Raw genomic sequence first — 13,087 nt, forward strand, 5'->3', positions numbered from 1 at the left:
GTGGATGTTGAATATCTCAGAAGAAATATGAGGAGGACCCAATGTAGTGACAAATTGACCCAGTACTTATGCCCCAAGCTGCCGTCATGGTGGATTACTGGTGCTCTGACTGAAGAGTCCTCTGACATCCAGGAGTCTGAGAATATTTCAGATCTCCCTTGAGTCTAACAGATTTTTGTAAGTTCACTATGAAAGGAGCCTGATAGTCTATTTTACATATTAATTGTGACAGGATAAATGAGCAGGGAAAATAATCTCAATAAAGCTTATGTTTATTGAATGCCAAGTATGTGCTAGGAAACCTATTAATTTTTTAATCCTTACAGCATCCCTATAAAAAAGTCATTGGACTCATTCTAGATTTTAGCAGAGTGAGGATCATTGAGGTTAATGATTTGCCCAAAGTTAGTGATTGGTAGAGCCAGAATTTAAACCTAGGTCCATCCAGCTCCACTTTGCCTGGGGACTGTCATCACTACATTATTTTGTTAAGGGTGGCCCTAGGGTGACATCTGGCAAAGAATCTGCCTCTGTTTAAACTTTAGAGCTTGGAGGGACCTTAGTGATTATCTACTACAAATTTTTGATCAAAATTTTGAAAGTTGAGAATCTGAGGCCAGGTCTTCTAAGTGACTTGTATAATGCCCCTCAATTGTGTAGGGATAGGTGCAGTGAGAACCCACATTTCCTATCAGCACTATTTCCATATGCTCCATAACTCTGTATTCCATGTTTGAGTTCACAAGATAGGTTTTGGTTGAGGTTTGGTTATTTGTACATCCTTGCAAGGAGTGCTCCTGTCAGTATGCCTGTTTTGGTAACCTCTGAAGGGGACAGGAACTGCGTCTGCCTTTTTTTTTCTTTTTCATCTTCCTGGCCCATAGCAGGAACAGTGAAGAACTTTGTATTATTGTTAGTGATAGATGATGATTTCCTCTAGGAGCCTTTGATTGATGATCCATAAATTCTTCAGGCAATACATAAACAGTAAGAAACCACTTCCTGCTCTGTGAATCAGTGCCTTGAACCTGATAGGTAAGATGGTTGGATAGAAATACAAACCACATGTCTGATATTTGTGTGTGTGTGTGTGTGTGTGTGAGGAGAGTGTATGCGCACACATGCGCATGTGTGTGTGTTTTGTTCTTTTTTTTTGGCCTGGAACATGATTTCTTTTAGTTGATATGTATTGACTAGAGATAGTTTCACAAATTTTGTTTTAATGAGACCATACAACTGTTAGGATGAACAGAAGGACAGTCTGACCTGTTAAGCAATTAAAAACTCTAACAGAAATACTGAAATAGGAAGCATTCTCATTGACTCATATCGACACATAGCTACTGACATCCTGCTACAGTTTGTGCATTGATTAGTGGGCAAAGGAAATATAAAATTCGGTTCTTTTCTGAAATGTATTTATAATGAAATTGGCAAACATGTCTGAAAATCTACACAACAAAATGAGACCCAGTAAGTGACAAATGAATGGTGTGCATAATAAGATTAGAGGAGAAAGTTCGCTTTGAGCTTGTGTGGGCAGCTGACACTTCATGAATGAGGCAAAATACAAGCTGGGTCTGAAGTTCATGTAGAATGTTAAGGTGACACTGAGAATGGTTGATGTGTTTGCCACACTCTAAAGAATAAAAGTAGAATTCAAAAATGGCCTCAGCGAGTTAGAGAAAAGGTCAGAAACTGACAAAGCAGGGTCCAAAAGGCTGTGCCCTTTCTTTTACACAGGGTAGACTGAAGGGGAGGTGTGGTTCATTTACTCTTCCCATAGATTTTTGTTAAGCATCTACTAGGTGAAGGAGATAGAGGCATTAGAAGCAGCCCATGCTCTTTTGGGTTCTGGACATATCTAAGTCTATTATTTAAGTTCTAGATAATGAAGGGTTGAAATGTTGGACTTTCTAGAAACAGAAAAATGTGGAACAAATGTGGCTGGCGCTTTTGGACAGAGAAAAGACCCTAAGGGACCAGAGTGAGTGGAGTGGTTGACAATAAGTCAGTAATATGGCACTATCTTATTGTTATTGTTTTAAAAGCAAGCCTAACACTGGCCTTACATTAAAAAATCTCATTAAGTAAGGGAGTGGTCACACTATAAGAAGAAAAATAATTTTTCTCATCTTCAGGATCCCCAAATTTTGTTTTTTCATGGATTCAGACCATGCAAAGGAAAAGAAAACAGAAAGATCCACTCCTCCTATCCTAAGTCCTATTTCACTTGACTTCTACCCTGTTCCTTTTTCGTGCCTTCTCTAAGATATAAATTAGAAGATAGAGACCTGTAAGGTGCCCTCTATTAAAAGTCCTGTACCCATTCTGATTCTCCACACTTTATTCTGCTTTTACTTTAAGCTCTTACTTTTCTTCCCTGAATCTGACCAGCACAATAACCTCAATATCAGTACTTTCTTGACTTCTAGCCCTAGCGCTGTTCTCCTGTAACAGTAACTGTCATATTTTATGCATAAGAGTTGAAGCTGGAACACATTGTCTATGCAGACAGGGGAATTTGCAGAACAATTACTGTGGGAAGTGACTGTAACAATTTGGTGGAAAATAGCCTTGCTAACTTGTGTGCACTGTGAGAAAACTTAGCTGTGAAATACAGGCAACAACAACCAAGCCCTTTCTTGAGGACCTCTTAAGTAAAAGCCACAGCCAGGGCAGCTGAGTTCAGAAAATGCCACTAGGGTAGTTTTTAACCTTTGAGAAACTGTTACAAAAGCCTTATCAATATGCTATCTCCCATTGTTTTCCTTTTTGCTGCACAGATACATGGAATCCATCTATCCCTTCACCTGTGTGGTTTAGGATGTGGGGGATCCTCTCAGAGAGCCCGCTCCCCTCCTGCTTTTATGGCTAATGCATTTTAGGTGTAGGGACATGTCATTGAACTAATTCATTATAAAAGATGAAGTTAGTCTAGCAGGCTGAAAAAGAATCTCTCTAGAACAAGGTCTGCCCCGCACCTCCCTCCCCCGTCCCCCCACCACCCTGTGTTATATAAATACATCACTTGTCATGGATTCTACTTAAATTTTTTAAGTAATAAAATATTTTGACCTTTGAAAAATCTCTGTCACCTTTTATCAGAGAGTTGATGAGAATTAATGGACATCAGTTCAAATGCCAGAGTTGTCACTAATCATCTCATCTCAGTCACCTTGGGTAAACTGCCTTGACGATAAGTCGGGATCAGCTTCCTCACCTTATGTAACTACTGGGGTGTTTTTTGGCTGAGCCTAAACTAAACATAGATTGGGCTGGGGGTCCTGGTAGCCCAAGCCCACCTTCCACTGGTCCTATTCTCATGAAATGACATTCAGGAGAACCTCTCCCACCTTCTCAGTCAGGAGAGAAAGGAAGGACATTCTGGGAAGGTACAGGGGTGGTGCGAGAAAAGATTAAGACAGTGAATGGGGCAGATAATTTGGATTCATTTTGAACTTCTAAACAAGAAAAGTTAGAATTTCAGAAGCTGAAAAAAATATTTTTTGGAGAGTCTAGGTGAGTCTCTAAGCATGGAAAAACCCTGTTCAGGGCTCAGGTGGCACAATTCAGCCCCAGGTGGAAAGGGCTCCTCTCTTCTGCCCCTCACATGCACAGTTCAGAAGTGCATAGAATACAACTAAAGCCTTTTCAGGTTTGAGGAGGTTCACTGCTCTTTAAGAGAGTTACTAGGAAAAGTGGTGCCAGGTAGGGGTCTCTAGCTCTGTCTGGGCACTGAGTATCCAAAAAGACACACTTTCTAGGGAAAAAGATTAGACTCTTCCAGCCAGGGCTAGTCTCCTTGGCTCTAAGGTATCGCTCCTACAGTCCCAAGCTTTGGCAAGCCATCAGAGAAATACATTTTTATTGTGGGGAATAGGGTGAGGAAATTTCATCAGCTTCCTGCAAAAAGAATGAGGCCAGAAAACAAAGGCCTTTCTTAGAGAGTTCTTTTTCAGCCTTAACAAAAACCTTTGAACTTTGTCTGAAACATGCCTCCTGAGAGGTAGGCTCTGGGAGGAAATAGGAAGGAATGTTGACAGTTTACATGGCTTTTCACTGAAGTGCCTTTATCTGCTCTGGCAGACAGTGCCGGAACTGCTGGGATGGAGAGCTTGGATATATTTAACTCAGAAATATGGAAAAATGCAGGACATGGCAGGTTACATTTCTTAAGCCTGCCAACTGGTAAGGAATGAACACTCTCTACTTACATGTGTCATTGTTCTAGTAGAAAGCCAGGGTCCATTAGTTTTCAAATTGTGTTCCACAGAACTTTAAATTTTCCTCAGCACCCACTCAGAGAACACCCTAGTCGAACTAGAGAGTGGGAACTAGAGAGTGGAGGAGAGAGGACAAGGGGATGGGATTCCTGGTCTGTTACCTACACTTGAACCAGAGCAGCTCTTCTTTTGATTATTGGGCCACTGCTATGGCTTTATTTAAACTTAGTGCTCCTTGGCTGAACCATGGCCACTGTGACAGAGATTGTGGCTGGAAGGAAGTAGTTAGTTCACAAGTGCCTCAAAAACTCCTTGCTGGAAAACCTTAATGCAGGGCTTTGGTGCAGACTCAGGCTGAATGACCACATGAATAGCCTTCCAGTTCCCTGGATTTCTCATGGGCTTCAGGAGAAGAGGGAGAATTCCAAATCAGTTGGGATGGTCAGTAAGACCATGGCCAGGGTTGAGGAGGCAGTACAATTGATTACTTCATAGAACAGATCATTGTCCAGGTAAAGTGCAAATGTCACCAAAACCGTAGGGAGCATCATCTAACTCTGAAGTGTCACTCTTACCAAAACAAGGGCCAGGGACTTCTAAAGCAGAAAATTCACCATTATGTTACCGTTGGGCGGAGGATGGCCATTCCTAGAAGAACCTGTAACTAATGATTCAGAAGCAGATTAAGTGAGAACATGGGAACTATATATCCTGTCCTTTCTTTCTACTACCTGATCCCCAAATTCCCTAAATTTTCAATTCCTACATAACAGAGCACATTTTTCAACTGCCTCACATATTTGAGGACTGACGGAGCTCTTGAAGAAGAGAGATTGAGATGAGCTCCCTTTTCACAGTTCCCCTGGCTATAAACCTTGAAATCTTCCTTGACTCTCACATCTCACATCCAATCCATCACCTACTTTTATTGGGTCTATTCTCAATTCGGATTCAGAATTCCGTCATTCTTACCTCTTCCTTATTACCACTCTGGTCTCAGTCTCCTTTTCCTCTGAATTCCTGCAATAGTTTCCCAACTTGCACCTCACTTCTGCCATCTATTCTTAGTTAAGGAGCCAGAGTGATTCTATTAAAATGGGAGGAATGTGGGTCACTGTACTTCTTTGCTTAAAATCCCATTTCACCCATAGTAAAAGGCAACATTTCCATAATGGCCTATAGGGCCTCTCTACTTCATCTAATTCTTCATTATTTCTCTGAACTCATCTCCTATTCTCTCCAGCTATATTGGCCTCATGCTGTTCCCTGAACATTCTAGACTGATACCTGTTTTAGGGTCTTGGCACTACCTGTTCCTCCTGCTTGAAATATTCTTCCTGCAGATGTCTACCAGGTTAATTTATTCATCTCCTTTAAACTTTTGTTCAAATGATATTTTCTCAATGAAGTCTTCCCTGACTACTCTCTCCAAATGTTTTTTTTTACCCTCTACCATATATACTTGCTACTCCCCTTTACTTGGTTCTACATTTTTTTTTAAACCTGTTTGAATGTCCTATATAGTTCACTTATTTTTCTTAATTAATTTATTTTTTCAAATACATCTGTCTCTGCCTGCCCCCCACCACTTTCCCTTGCCCCCTCCCTCCCTCCCTTCCTCCCTCCCTCAACTCTTCCCCTTTGGTTTTGTCCATGAGTCCTTGCTATATGTTCCTTGACTTTCCCCGTCCCTTCCTTTTCCCCTGCCCCCCCTTCCCTCTTGTCTCTGTTGGTTTCTTTTCCTTTCAGTGTTACTGGTCTTATTTTCCTTGCATCTTTGTATTGTTGGTTAGGTTCCACTTATAGGTGAGATCATATGATATTTGTCTTTCGCCCCCTGGCTTATTTCGCTTAGCATGATGCTCTCCAGTTCCATCCATGCTGTCGTGAAGTTTAGTAGTTCTTTTCTTCTTTCTGCTGCGTAGTATTCCATTGTGTAAATGTACCATAGATTTTTGATCCAATCATCTACTGATGGGCATTTAGGTTGCTTCCAACACTTGGCTATTGTAAATTGTGCTGCTATGAACATTGGGGTGCATAGGTTCTTTTGAATTGGCGTTTTGGGATTCTTAGGGTATAGTCCCAGCAGGGGAATCACTGGATCAAAAGGCAGTTCCATTTTCAGCTTTTTGAGGAAATTCCACACTGCTTTCCACAATGGCTGCACCAGTCTGCATTCCCACCAACAGTGTACTAGGGTTCCCTTTTCTCCACAGCCTCGCCAGCACCTGTTGTTTGTGGATCTGTTTATGATGGCCATTCTGACCTGTGTGAGGTGGTACCTCATGGTGGTTTTGATCTGCATTTCTCTGATGGCTAGTGATGCTGAGCATCCTTTCAAATGTCTCTGGGCCCTCTGTATCTCCTCCTTGGAAAAGCGTCTGCCCAGGTCCTTTGCCCATTTTTTGATTGGATCATTTGTCTTGGAGCGGGGTGGTGTGAGTTCTTTATATATCTTGGAGATCAAACCTCTATCTGATGTATCATTAGCAAATATATTTTCCTAGTTCATTTATTTATTATGTTAATTTTATAGCTTTACTTGACAGAATATAAGGTTATGAGGACAGAGATCCTGTCGCTGTGACTCACTACTATATACAAAGTGTCTAAACTCAGGCTTAGCTCAATTAGGTGCTCAATAATTTTTTTTTAATGAATGAATAAGAGAGTTGGCCAAGATTCTTCTAGTCTCTCTTCTACTTTAACATAGTGTAATTCTGTGATAACAGTAAGAAGCATTTCTCATCAACCTTTGTTTTCTGGTCAAACCCCCCCACCCCCCGATATTTGAGGATTTAGGTAACCAATTGCATCCCTTCCGATCCAAAAAGTGCTCTTGCAACAAGTATTCAGCAATATTATGCCCTTGCAGGTAGGTTTTAATGTCCCTACAGTTGTATTTTAATGATAATCTTACAGGAAGAGGGAAGAAAAAAAAAAGCAGGTGATGAGGACTAAGTCCCTCATCCCAAGAAGAAGAGTTCTTGTCAGTACATGGGGCTTATGATAAAGTGACTCCTAAGCAGTTAGAGCTCACATGAATGTTCTGGTCTGTGTTGGCTAGTATTTCTACTTGTAAATTGACAAACTGGCATTTGGGCATACAACTCAGTCTCATATGCGTTTTAGTTAATGAGAGTTTTTCAGGCCTGAGTGGGACCAAGTATAATACTTCATCACTCAGTTATGGTTAGGATCTTTTAAGGTTCTGTTCAACTCCTGCTGATGTTACCTAACACTGTATGTCTTCCATCTCTCAATCTCCTGGTTTGAATGGGAGCATACCTGTTTGGGAGAATGGAATGATTTGCATCTCTATTAACTGGAATTATTGACAAGGAAGTCTTAATGAATAAAAATATGAATTGTTTAAAAACCATATGGTTGTACAAATTGTATTTGAACCCCAATTTTATAGTTCTTACCAATTTATCTCATTCTTACCGTATTGCCCAAACTAGTACTATCCTTTACCTATCCATTTTCCTATCTGAAGAAATGGAAAATTTCTTCAGAAAACTGAAATGAAAGTAAGCAAGAGAGGCATAACACATGGGCTGTTTTTTTCCCTGCTTTATTAAGGTATAATTAACAATTAAAATTATATATATTTAAGATGTACAACTTGATGATTTGATATACATATTCATTGTGAACTATTCACCACAATCAAGCTAATTAACACATACATAACCTCACATAGTTACCAAATTTATTTTTTGTGATGAGAACACTTAAGATCTACCCTCTTAGCAAATTTTAAGTGCACATACACACACACACACACACAATCAGCTTTTCTTTATTCATTCATAGATGGACACAGGTGGTTTTTGCATCTTGGCTATTATGAATAATTATAAAACGAACATGGAAGTAAATATATCTCTTTGAGATCCTGATTTTATTTCCTTTAAATAAATACCCAGAAGTAGGATTGCTGGGTCATAAGGTAGTTCTATTTTTAATTTTTTGAGGAACATCCATACTGTTTCCTTGATGCCTGCACCAAATTATAACCCACAACATTGTACTAAGTTCCCTTTTCTCTACATCCTCACTGATGCTTGTTATCTTGTCTTTCTGATGATAATATTCTCACAAGTATAAGGTGATATCTCTTTGTGGTTTTGGTTTACATTTCCATGATGATTAGTAAAGGAGAGTATCTTTTCTTATACCCGTTAGCCATTAGTATATCTTCTTTTTACAAATATCTATTTAGATCCTTTCCCATTTTTAAACTAGGTTTTTAGTACAGGTTTTTGGGTTCTTTTTTTTTTTTTTGCTATTAAGTTGTATGAGTTCTTTATTACATATATTTTGGATATTAACTTCTTATTGAATATAAAGTTTGCAAATATTCTCTCCCATTCCATATGTTGCCTTTTCACTCTTTTGGTTTTTTCTTTGCTGTGCACAGCTTTTTAGTTTGATGCAGTCCCACTTGCTTATTTTTGCTTATGTAGCCTGTGCTTTTGGTGTCACATCTAAAATATTGTTGAAGTGGGCTCTTCTTTATTTTTTTTGAAGAGCAGAAGAAACTGTTACGTTTATGTTATGAAACTGAGTTCTCCTTTGAAATCATACATCACTCAGTAAAGGTAACCAGTTTGTGTAAAATCAGTGGAGCAGAGGCAGTGCTCACATTCCTGAAATCCAATCAGAAGGCAGGTGACTAGAATATTTCTGGGTGCAATGCATAATGAGGGCCCACAATGTTCATTACTATGCTTCCCACCTTTCAGATTGGAGGTAGGAGACAAAACCTCCTAAGTGTATATTAGCCAATCCTGCAAGTGCTGGACTGTTTCATTCTCTGTTCAATGTATATTCTGCTCATGGACTGGGTCCTGGGAAATCAATCCGTTTCTTCCCCAGCTCCTTCATGATTATGGTCTTTTCATCTGAGCATTGGGTGAGTGATTGCAATGACCCACTTTGTTGTAATATCATGTACATGAGTGTACTGTGTGTTGTTACACTGTATTAGAGTATGGTGATGGCTCTATTTGAGCACAGGGGACATTTTCTGGAATCTCTGCTGTGTGATTTGAGAATATTACTATGCTATATATGGATTTGCCTCAAGTACTGCAGTTAAACACACACACATACAACTTCCACTAAAATGTTATAACTCCAAGGTGGAATGATGCAGTTCTGATCTTGCTTTCTTTAACTTCTAAATTGTACCCCCTAAGAACTGCTCAGAGGAACTTAAAATGTAAGTCGTAGGCTTAACAAAAGTTTATTGAATGCAGTCTCTTTTGGTGGATATGGGTCAACCCAAACCTCTTAACCTTATTTGGTCAGATTGAAAAGGCCTTCTTGATTCTTATTGTATATTTTAGATGTTTGATGGGATATATGAATGAAACACACAGACTTAGATTATTTTGAAAGAATTTCAGGAGCTTCTAGCATGTTGGCAAGGGCAGTCAGTAATGATATAAAATTCCTTGTCTGCTGGATAATTAGTGAGACTCATTTTATACTCCCTCTCCTAATGTACCCTTTCTCTTTTGGGCCAGCTATAGATGAGTGATTTGGTAGTTGGCTCATTAGTTGCAGGGTTTATACTGCAGGTTTACATTGTTCATTGGTGATCTTTGGGTTTGAGTAACCCGTTTCTTTACACCTTTCAACAGAGAACTGTGCCCTGCAAGTGCTCTCACCCAGTGGTGGTGGTGGTGCTGCTCCTCATTTCGTTTTCCCTTCCCTCCTATGTCTCCCCTGCAGGCTGGGCTAGTCTATATGCCATGGGCAAAAATATAGATAAGGAGCTTCATAAGAAATGAAAAGCATGAGAATTTTCAGTGTATTAGATAAATAGCACATAGAGAAATGCAATAATTTCAAATGAGCTTTTGGGCTTGAGTTCTGAAGCCAAGGAATGATTGCAATTTGTCCTGGAACATGCTTCTCGTCCCTTTGGCATCAGCACAGTGGTTCTTTCTGCCCTGGGGGCATAAGGAGTGCCCCTATGTTTTTGGCTGAGCTATTTCTATTCCTTATTCCTCCTGCCCTCTCCTTGTTTCTGAAGTTGAAGGTTTTATGGACAGTATGGTCTTTTTAGTCCTGCTGGGTGAATGGGAACTTGTGATGTCTGATGCATCCTGCCAAGAGGGAAGTGGGAGTCTTTGGTCAGACCCGGTGTCTTACGTGTATAGCCTATGTCTAGATACACCTCAGTGAGGGGGAGGAAGAGGTTACACAAGGGTTTGCAAGACTTTTTGGCTGATATATTGGTATTTTGAAGGAAAGGTGAAATTTACATATTTATATAGTGAAACAAGTAAGTGGAAGTTATCATCTTGGCCTACTGTTTCTGTCACAGAAGGGACTCCTGTAATTGGGCTAATATGGACCAGAGCAGAACTCCAAACCTGCATCCGAGGCTGTGCTAGTCCTCCATTCAGTCGCTCATTTATTCATTCTTATATCACCCCATCCATTCCATTTAAGGATCTATTCATTCAAGAAAGATCCATCCAACCTATGTGCAAGAGCTTGAGCTGGGTACTTTCAGTAGAGAGAAAAAAGCCACAGTCCCCCTCCCATTCTAATAAGAGAGACAGAGGACTGAGGTGATTCCAGCATCCACAGTATCGTGATGAAGGTAAGCACAGTGTTATAGGGGACGTGGAAGAGGTGCATCACACGCAGGCTTGGAAATGAAGCCTCAGTTCAATCTCAGTGGATGGGGAAAGGTTAGCCTGGTGAAGAAGGAGACGAATGGCCTTCTGGGCAGAGGGACACTGTCTCATCATCAGGTTGAAGATGCTTTTTCAAACATCCTTTCTGTGTTTTCAGAGTGACTGCAAGTGCCGGTATTGTCTGGTGTCAAGTTTCTGGCATGTTCACTGAATCCACCTGACAAGTTTGAGTCTTTTTTGCTCTGGTGATTGTTTAATTCTCAGGAGAGTACACAGAAGCCACTGCTTGGTTGACTTCAGGGGAGACTGAAATGTGTGTGCTGTCTGGATAGACACCTTTCTGGAGATTCTGTTTTTCTTTTTAAGGAACTCACAACAAGCGGCATACTAAAATCATTCTGGTTAAAATAATCCCTGTTAACTATAAAAACTTGAATAATCTTTAAAATTTCCTACTAAAATTTGTATTTGATGGAGAGAACTGAGGTCAGAAGATGACTGTTTACAAAGGTAGTTGAAAGGGAATTGTTCATGAAATTTCATATTCATAATAATATTCTAACAAAATGGAGTCAAATTCACTGGCCTGACACTATTTTTCGAAGCAAAGGCCTATCTTTGATCTTTTCAGACTGAACCGACAGTGTTTCACAATATACAGTGTCTTATCATTTGTCTTGCTCCCTAAGTATACCATTCTTCCTTTTGCTCAGCTGCAACCTTATATTTTCATTTCTGGCTTTCTCAAAATAACTGACAGGCCTGGAGGTATTTCTTACACCACAAACAGTGGATGCTCTTTCTGACTGTTAGAGAAGTTGCCAAAGGTAAAGGGACCTTCTCCAATATCATATGAAAATATCTGGGGCTTTTTCCCTCTTTCTTCTGACATGAAAAAAGGAGGCCTGAGGTTTAAACCCTTCTGCCTCTTCTTCAGTCTGTCCAGGATCTCAGTGATGAGAGAGCTATACTCCTCCTACGGCTGAAATTTGTGTCCATGAGCTTTGGTGGGAAACATAGTGACAAGAGGGGGCAGCCGGGTGACTTTGCTGTAATTGGTGCCTGCTCTGAAAATTCAGAGGTCTTGATCTTGAAGCGTATGCTGAAAAAGCTTTTTTTATGGATTAGGGGTAGGGGATGATATGAACTGTGGTGGTTTGGAAAAGGTAATTGAATCCACAGATGAGGGAACTTTGAGCACACATACAGATCGACTTTGATTCCATTTCTGTCAAACTCAAGCAACTAAAGTTCTCAAAGCGTTCCCACTCAAAGGTGGGAATGGTGAAGTAGTAACAGTAGCATGAAGTATGCTCATCGGTATCAAAACAGATCTGGATTTCAGATCTGGGTCTTCCGCTCATGAGGTGTGTCATTTTAGACATTACTTACTTTTGTCAACTTTTTGTAAACTTTTGTGTTTACTTTCTCTTATATAAAATGGAGACCATTATTCTCTGGATAAATATTAAAGACTAATTAATTAATAGTGAGATAAAAGAGGGATATAAAAAGATGGCAACCATAGTGCCTGATAGTAAAGGATACCTAAAATAATAGAAATACTAACCAGTAGATGAGATATGTAGGTAAGAGGACTGAAGCAGGTGACTCCTAGGACAAACCGCACAACTGATCTTATTCACTTCAGAGTCAGTTATAATAGTGATGAAAACAACTGTAACAACAACAATTTGGGTTATAGTGGGATTCTGGTGTTATTGATGATATGACTGAATCAGCAATGTCCAAATGCTGTCGGCATCCATTCCTCCCCTTTGGGGCCTGAACTGAAAGCATAATTAGCACTTACTTTCTTCTAAGGCTTGGGATCTGAAACTGTCTTAATAGCAATATGGAGGAAGTGGGAGAGCTAGCTAGGTGATCTAGGAACAGGCCTTAGATGTAATTCACCGTACAGCTGTATGCCTGAGGCAGCACAAAAGCACCAGAGAGAGATGACAGGGCCGATTCTTGGCATTCACCCAGCGAGGTATAGGCCAGGGAAGAGTGGTCACAGAACGCATAGGTATTCCTTCCCATAAGGAGGATATGGCCCTGCTGCTCCTTCAGCCTTGGAGGAAATGGATCAGAGGAGGGGCCTGAAAGTCTTTTCTCCCCACAGTGAGAATGTGGGTAGCTAACATTTACTGAGTGCTCCCAGGCAGGTCTGTCTGGCTCCAAATCTCATGCCTT

The sequence above is a fragment of the Pteronotus mesoamericanus genome, unplaced genomic scaffold, assembly GCF_021234165.1.
Source record: "Pteronotus mesoamericanus isolate MK-2021 breed Mesoamerican mustached bat unplaced genomic scaffold, CSHL_Meso_final scaffold_36, whole genome shotgun sequence".
In the NCBI taxonomy this organism is placed as follows: Eukaryota; Metazoa; Chordata; class Mammalia; order Chiroptera; family Mormoopidae; genus Pteronotus; species Pteronotus mesoamericanus.